Here is a 6838-nt window from a genome sequence, read left to right on the forward strand (position 1 = left end):
TGAGCATGGACAATCATGTCCCATGGTGAAGGATAGTTGACCCTTCCAGTTTCTTTATGCTGCTTTGCAATGGGTTTCAGAGTTGCCTCGGAGTCAAAAAGATAAAACGAAATACCTGGCTCAGCGGGTAGCACTCTTTCTTCTGAGTCAGAAGATTATGGGTTCAAGTCCTCCTCCAGAGCACAAAATCTAGACTGATAATGCAGCACTGAGGGAGTGCTGCACTCTTGGAGGTGCCGTCTTTCAGATGAGATGTTATTGATTATGTTGGCGAGCACTCCCTGCTTTTCTCCTGTGGGGCCATCTCAAAGATAAATTAGATGAATTAAGATCATTTAGACACAGATTGCTATGTGTTTACTAATGGAAGCTTGTAATTTAACAGGGTTCCCCTGCTATTAGCTGAGCAAATGATAAAATGGCTGCCCTGTCATTAAATAGACATCTGAAAGTGAACTTTGCATGACTTATTTCATAAAGAAATAGTTCTAATAACTTTTTTAATATAGTATTTCCAATTTTCTCTTTTTTGCCCACATGTCTGCATTTCAATGACTGCAAAGCTCTTTGGGATGTACTGAGGTTGTTAAAGGCATTTTAGAAATTTCTTTCTTTCGCTCATCGTAGTGTCCTCGGCCCAACCATCTTCAGCTGCTTCATCAATGACCTTCCTTCCATCATAAGGTCAAAAGTGGGGATGTTCACTGATGATTGCACAATGTTCAACACCATTTGCGATTCCTCAGATACTGAAGCAGTCCATGTCCAAATGTAGCAAGGCCTGGACAGTATCCAGGCTTGAGCTGACAAGTGGCAAGTAACATTCACACCACACAAGTGCCAGGCAATGACCATCTCCAACAAGAGAGAATCCAACCATCGCCCCTTGATGTTCAATGGCATTATCATCACTGAATCCCTCACTATCAACATCCTGGGGGTTACCATTGACCAGAAACTGAACTATTTAGCCATATAAATACTGTGTCTACAAGAGCAGATCAGAGGCTAGAAATCATGCGACGAGTAACTCACCTCCTGACTCCCCAAATCCTGTCCACCATCTACAATGCACAAGTCAGGAGTGTGTTGGAATACTCTCCACTTGCCTGGATGAGTGCAGCTCCCACAGTGCTTAAGAAGCTGGACACCGTCCAGGACAAAGCACTTGATTGGCATCACATCCACAAACGTTCACTCCCTCCACCACCGATGCACAGGAGCAGCAGTGTGTACCATCTACAAGATGCATTGCAGGAATTCACCAAGGCTCCTTCGACAGTACCTTCCAAACCCACGACAACTACCATCTAGAAGGACAAGGGCAGCAGATAAATGGTAACACCACCATCTTGGAGTTCCCCTCCAAGTAACTCACCATAGTGACTTGGAAATATATCACCATTCCTTCACTGTCGTTGGATCAAAATCCTGGAACTCCCTCCCTAACAGCACTGTGGGTGTACCTACACCACATGGACTGTAGCGGTTCAAGAAGGCAGCTCACCCCCACCTTCTCAGGGGTAACTAGGGATGGACGATAAATGCTGGCCCAGCCAGTGAAGCCCACATCCCATGAATGAATAAAAAAATGGCAGGTGGAATCTCAGTTTAATGTTGCACATGAGGTATCACACCTCAGATTGTACAGCATTCCTACAACACTGCACTGGACTGCCAGCCTGTATGATACACTTAATTCATGGTGCATAAAGAAGCAGTGTTCTGACCTAAGGGTATGATTGCTACCAACTGAGCAAAGCCAGCATGGGCGAGCAGCTATCTACCTGCTCTTGGTAGCAGGACAGAATAAGGAAGGGGAAGAGGGGACTCTTGAAAACTCCTTGAAAAGGATGGAGCTCATTTATGTGTAAATGCAAAGCATTGAGCATATAGTTCTGGAAGGTCTCACATCTTTGCTGAATTGACTGTTGTCAGCTTTGGTAGGATTGGAGGAACTGCAATTGGCCTCAGTGCCATTGAGTAGGGAGAAAACCCAGGTTAATGATCCTATTACAATCCTACTAGTGTGTGTAGACCTTGAGTTTGGGAACTGGATTCTCTTGGGATGGTCTCCGTGATCATATAACCTATCCATATTCAACATTCAAGCTCATACATGAAGAATGACCAGCTGGATGAGGCACCATTGGGTTGCTAGGATACTGTAATCTTATCTCAGTCATTGTCACTCGATAAGCTGCTTGTAATTCTAGGAACCACATTATCACTTTTGAGAGGGTACAGAGGTGAACACCAGGTATGGTTCTCGGTAGCTGAACTCTATATGATACTGAGCAGGTCGGCAGCCATTTCTGTTTGTAAATGAGGGTGCTTTTCAATTATCTAATGGAAGGCTTCAATATTATAAAACGATTGACAGGATGTGTTCTTTTTGGTTCAATTACCACCAACGCCAGTTAAAAAGTAGGAGGTTTGGAATATGAAGAAAAATCAAGTGAGCATTTTTACATGGAAAGGTTAAATTGTGGAAGTGTGTTATTGATTCGGACTTTAAAGGGGGAGATTTTGAGGCCCCTCACCTGATGTAAATGGGGTTGGAAATACCCCAAAATTGTGAGGACTGACTTCCTGCCTTGATCCCACTGAGTGTTGTGGCTGACAGCATGGAGCTGACTTTCACTTGGGAATAGGTCTAAAAATGGGCTCTGTATCCCGTTCTATTTATCTGGACAATTGGCAGACTGCCAGTTTGAAAGGGGCCTAACCCTTGCTGCTAGACTGAAACAAGCTATAGGCCTCTTTTAAAAATTGGATGCTCCTACGGGTTGTATAAAAACAACCTCGGGTGCTGCTGTTACACCTGGTCCTCTTAACTCTTAACACTAACCAACCATCCCCCACAGGAATGAAGCTCCCACTAACATATCTTTTCCCAGGTCCAAAGGCTGCATGTTTTCTGTCTGTATGACAGAATTGGATTGGGCCTTTCTTCAGGTCTGTTGGGCAGTCAGCCAGCCATTCAGGAGCTGGGTGGGTTGTGGAGGAATAAAAATGGGTTCCAGAGGCAGCCAGATGTGTCTGTGGGGGTGGAAATAATTGAGTGATGCTGTAAGAAGGCAGATCAGTGTGATAAAGTTCAATGAAAATGTGGTGCTCTGCTGTGCTTAGAAGTCTTTTCATGCTCCAATCGGTGCGCATACTCAAAATGGATGAAAGCTGCTTAGCGACATTATAACATTTTTATAATTAAGTAAGAAGCACTCAACTGTTGACTTTGAGACTTTGCAGCCCTTTCACTGAATGTCATTCAGATAATCAGGGCTCAATGTCTTTAAATCTGCATTTAATGTTGTTGAATGGACCTCATGACTGGTCAGGAAGGCTGAAAAGAGGAGAGATACGGAAATAGAAAAGAAGCATGTAAATATTGGTGGAAGCATACACGGAAGCCTCCAGAAGGGTTGCTTTGGCTTGGTGATAGCAGCCCTGCTTCTGGATCAGAAACTTAAGATGAGAACCTAGGCTGACACCTCAGTACCGGATGCTGCCATTTGGCCAAACTGAGCACTGCTGACATATTCAGGTGAGCGTCAATGATCCCATGGCACCCTTATGGGGAAGAGTGTGGAATTCTCCCAGTTCTTGGCCAACATTCGTCCCTCAACCAACACTATCAAATAACATTAACCAGCCATCCATCTTACATAATTCACTGGCTGTGAAGCACTTTCCAAAGCTGTGAAGGGTGTTGTATAAATAAATGCAAGTTCTTTCATTCTTAAAATAGTCGAATCAACCCACATTTCAGTGGTTTGGGTTTATGGGGAGAGAATGTGCATTCCAAACAGGCAAATTAAGGGCAATTAAGGTTGGGCTATAAACGCTGGCCTAGCCTGCGATGCCCACATCCCGTGAATGAATTTTAAAAATGGGGACTACTCGTATGAGTTATTTTCAGCAGTTTAGTTAAGAGGTTTTTAATTCCAGTGATGGGCTTCTGCATGCATCAGATTGCAAAGGGACACACTTACCTACAGTGCAGAATGTACCTTCCAGATGGATGAACACATTGTGTGGCAGCTTGTATGGCACTAGGTATCAGAGGCCATAGATCTGGAAATACAGATGGAAGATAAAGAGTGTACAATTTCTTCCAGTGAACACCTTAAGGACAGATTTACGTTTGGAATAATCCAATGACCCAGACATTATTGCTGTACCAAGTACATGCAAAACTCATAATTTGATATGGGGATTTGTGCTGTTCATTTTGTCGTTTATTTTTAATGATACAGTTTTGCTCCTTGTTGAGTATTTTGTGATTTAAATGTGCCTACATCTGATGGGGATTGCATTAACATTGTTTTTTTTTGTTTATTGTTACAGCATAATCACAGGACTGCTACAATCCAAGAACTGATCGGTTTAATGATGGATATCCTGTGATGCACAGCAACACTTAACACCCAGTCTTGGCTTACTAAGTTGAGTCACAGGACCACACCACATTGCAACCATCATCACCATTAATGTTGAGGCTCCTCAGTGTGCCAAAGCCGCATTAGCAGCACAAACCGTCATGGGAATGAAACAGGTTTTCACTGCTGTTTTCCACGGTAGTCGTAAACATTTTCTGTGAGCATTATGAGACTTTGTGGGGGAGAGGCATTGGTAAGATGGGGAAACTGGCTGCTTTGACTAGTAGCTGCCTGTTTCTCGCTGGCAGCACAAAAGTGTTGTGTGGTTATTGTTTATTCAGATGAGTATTTGAGAAACCCTGTGAATTGTCGAATGGAATAGCTTAACACCACAACAATCGAAGTTGCCTTTATCATCAGCAACAGTTGTCAAAAATAAGTCTCACCCCCTCCCCACACCCCATAGTGCCAAGTAGGCTTTTGGATAGGGACTTGAGGTTTTAATAAATACAATGCTGTTTATTGTCTAGCACATTCCCGACAAAACAGAAGTTATCGCTTAATGAACCATTGCACAATTACTCATCTCTTCTGGGAACATGACATCATAACAGCATGTGCGAGCCCAAACAAATACACTATTGCAGAATGCATGAGTGCTGTATTTTTAATAAGGGAAGGCATGTCCGAGTGTTCCTAGTCGCCGCTGCAATGTCATGGGTTTTAAAAGGGTCAATGAAGGATGAAATGGTTGATTGAACATGTAGTCCTCTCTTCCATGAGTTTTAATCAAGCTTGTAACCAAAATCTAACCAGCAACATGCCAGTTGAGAAAAAGAATAGCTTCTTTGTGACACATGCTTCTAGAGTGCTCATCAGCTCTCAGCCAAATAGGGAATTGTGTTTAATGCTTTGCTATTAGCAGACATCTGCCCACTACAGCATAGTAGGGACACTGGCATCATAAATTCCTTGACCCAAATCACATCTCTGGGCAACCTCTGTATAATGGCATCGCAAGGATGACGCTGAACTTCAAACCTGAAGTGGCATCAATTGGATTATTTTAAGTTATTTTGGAATTGGGCTGTCTTGCCCCTTGTAAAACATTGCAGTATCTATGCACAGAGACAAGGTCCCACATTCCTTGTTTTAAACTATTTGCTGTTCTGGCAATCCAGTTAAAAAACAATCATTCATAGGATAAGGGTGTTGTTAGAAAGGCTGGCATTTAGTGCCCATCCCTAGCTGACATGGAGAAGGTGGTGTTGGGCCTTCTTCATGAACTGATGCAGTCTGCGTGATGGAATGTGCTCCCAACGTGCTGTTAGGTAGGGATCTTCAGGGTTTTGAACCAGTGACAATGAAAAAATGGCAACACAATGCTCAAAATTGGGATGGTGTGTGACTTGGAGGGAAATGTGGAGGTAGAGGCTGATCTCCCCACAGTCCCTGTTGTAAGTAATGCAGATTGCGGGCCTGGGAGATGCTGTAGAAGAAGCCTTGCTTTGGGCATCCTGTGAATAGTAGGAGGATTTGTAATTATGTTACGAGGTAATCATTGACAGGCTGGGTGGGGATATATAGTTCTATAGCTAATTCCTGATAATATGGATGTAAGCGTGTGTCACCATTTCTGTTAGTGAAATGAGGGATATATCCGTGTTTTTCCTGAACCTATGGAGACTTAGCTGTAATCACTAGGAGTGGGTCAATAGAAAAAGCTGGAAAATATCCATACCTTGGAAATGGAATGTTAAAGAATACACAATTTTCCAACCTACTAATCTAGGACCAGAATTGAGAGTCAGGTACATCTAACAACCAAGGTATTTCAAATCCAAGAATAAACATTTGTGAACAGCTCCATGCCATATAATACTTCTCCATATTTTAACTTCCATTGTCTGAAACAATATGGAAAAGATTAGTTAAAAAAACGGGACATCTCGTACACTCAAAAAATAATTCCAGATGGGACGATGCTGTTACTAAATTAACATTTCTCAAGAAATATCAATCAACAGTGCTTCTGGAAGACAAAACATCTTGAGGCTTAGCTGAAACCTTTCAATAAAAGATGACCACGAAAACACAAGAAGGGGAAAGAACGGATGACTTATTTGCTTAGGAGGCTTTTGAATGAAATCCATTGAGAAGCTCCTGCCTAATTACCACTTACCCCTTCCCCCGCCCCCACAAATTAAAAGTGCAAAGGAATCCTTTGCACTGAAGTTGAGCCAGCGAGAACGAGCATGAGCTCTACTTTTTTGAGGATCTACCACTTCAGAATGCGAGGAGCATAATAGAAACCGAAGCGTAGAGGCTTGATCATTACTGAGGGAAAATAAGAAGCAAATCCCAGGTTTTAGGAAGTTCTTTATTTACACCTCAGAATGTGTAGCGTCTGACAAAGACTTGTACTATCCTCTTTCAATGGTTTAAATCTCTCCAGC

This window comes from Cetorhinus maximus, chromosome 15 (genome assembly GCF_964194155.1).
Source record: "Cetorhinus maximus chromosome 15, sCetMax3.hap1.1, whole genome shotgun sequence".
Lineage (NCBI taxonomy): Eukaryota > Metazoa > Chordata > Chondrichthyes > Lamniformes > Cetorhinidae > Cetorhinus > Cetorhinus maximus.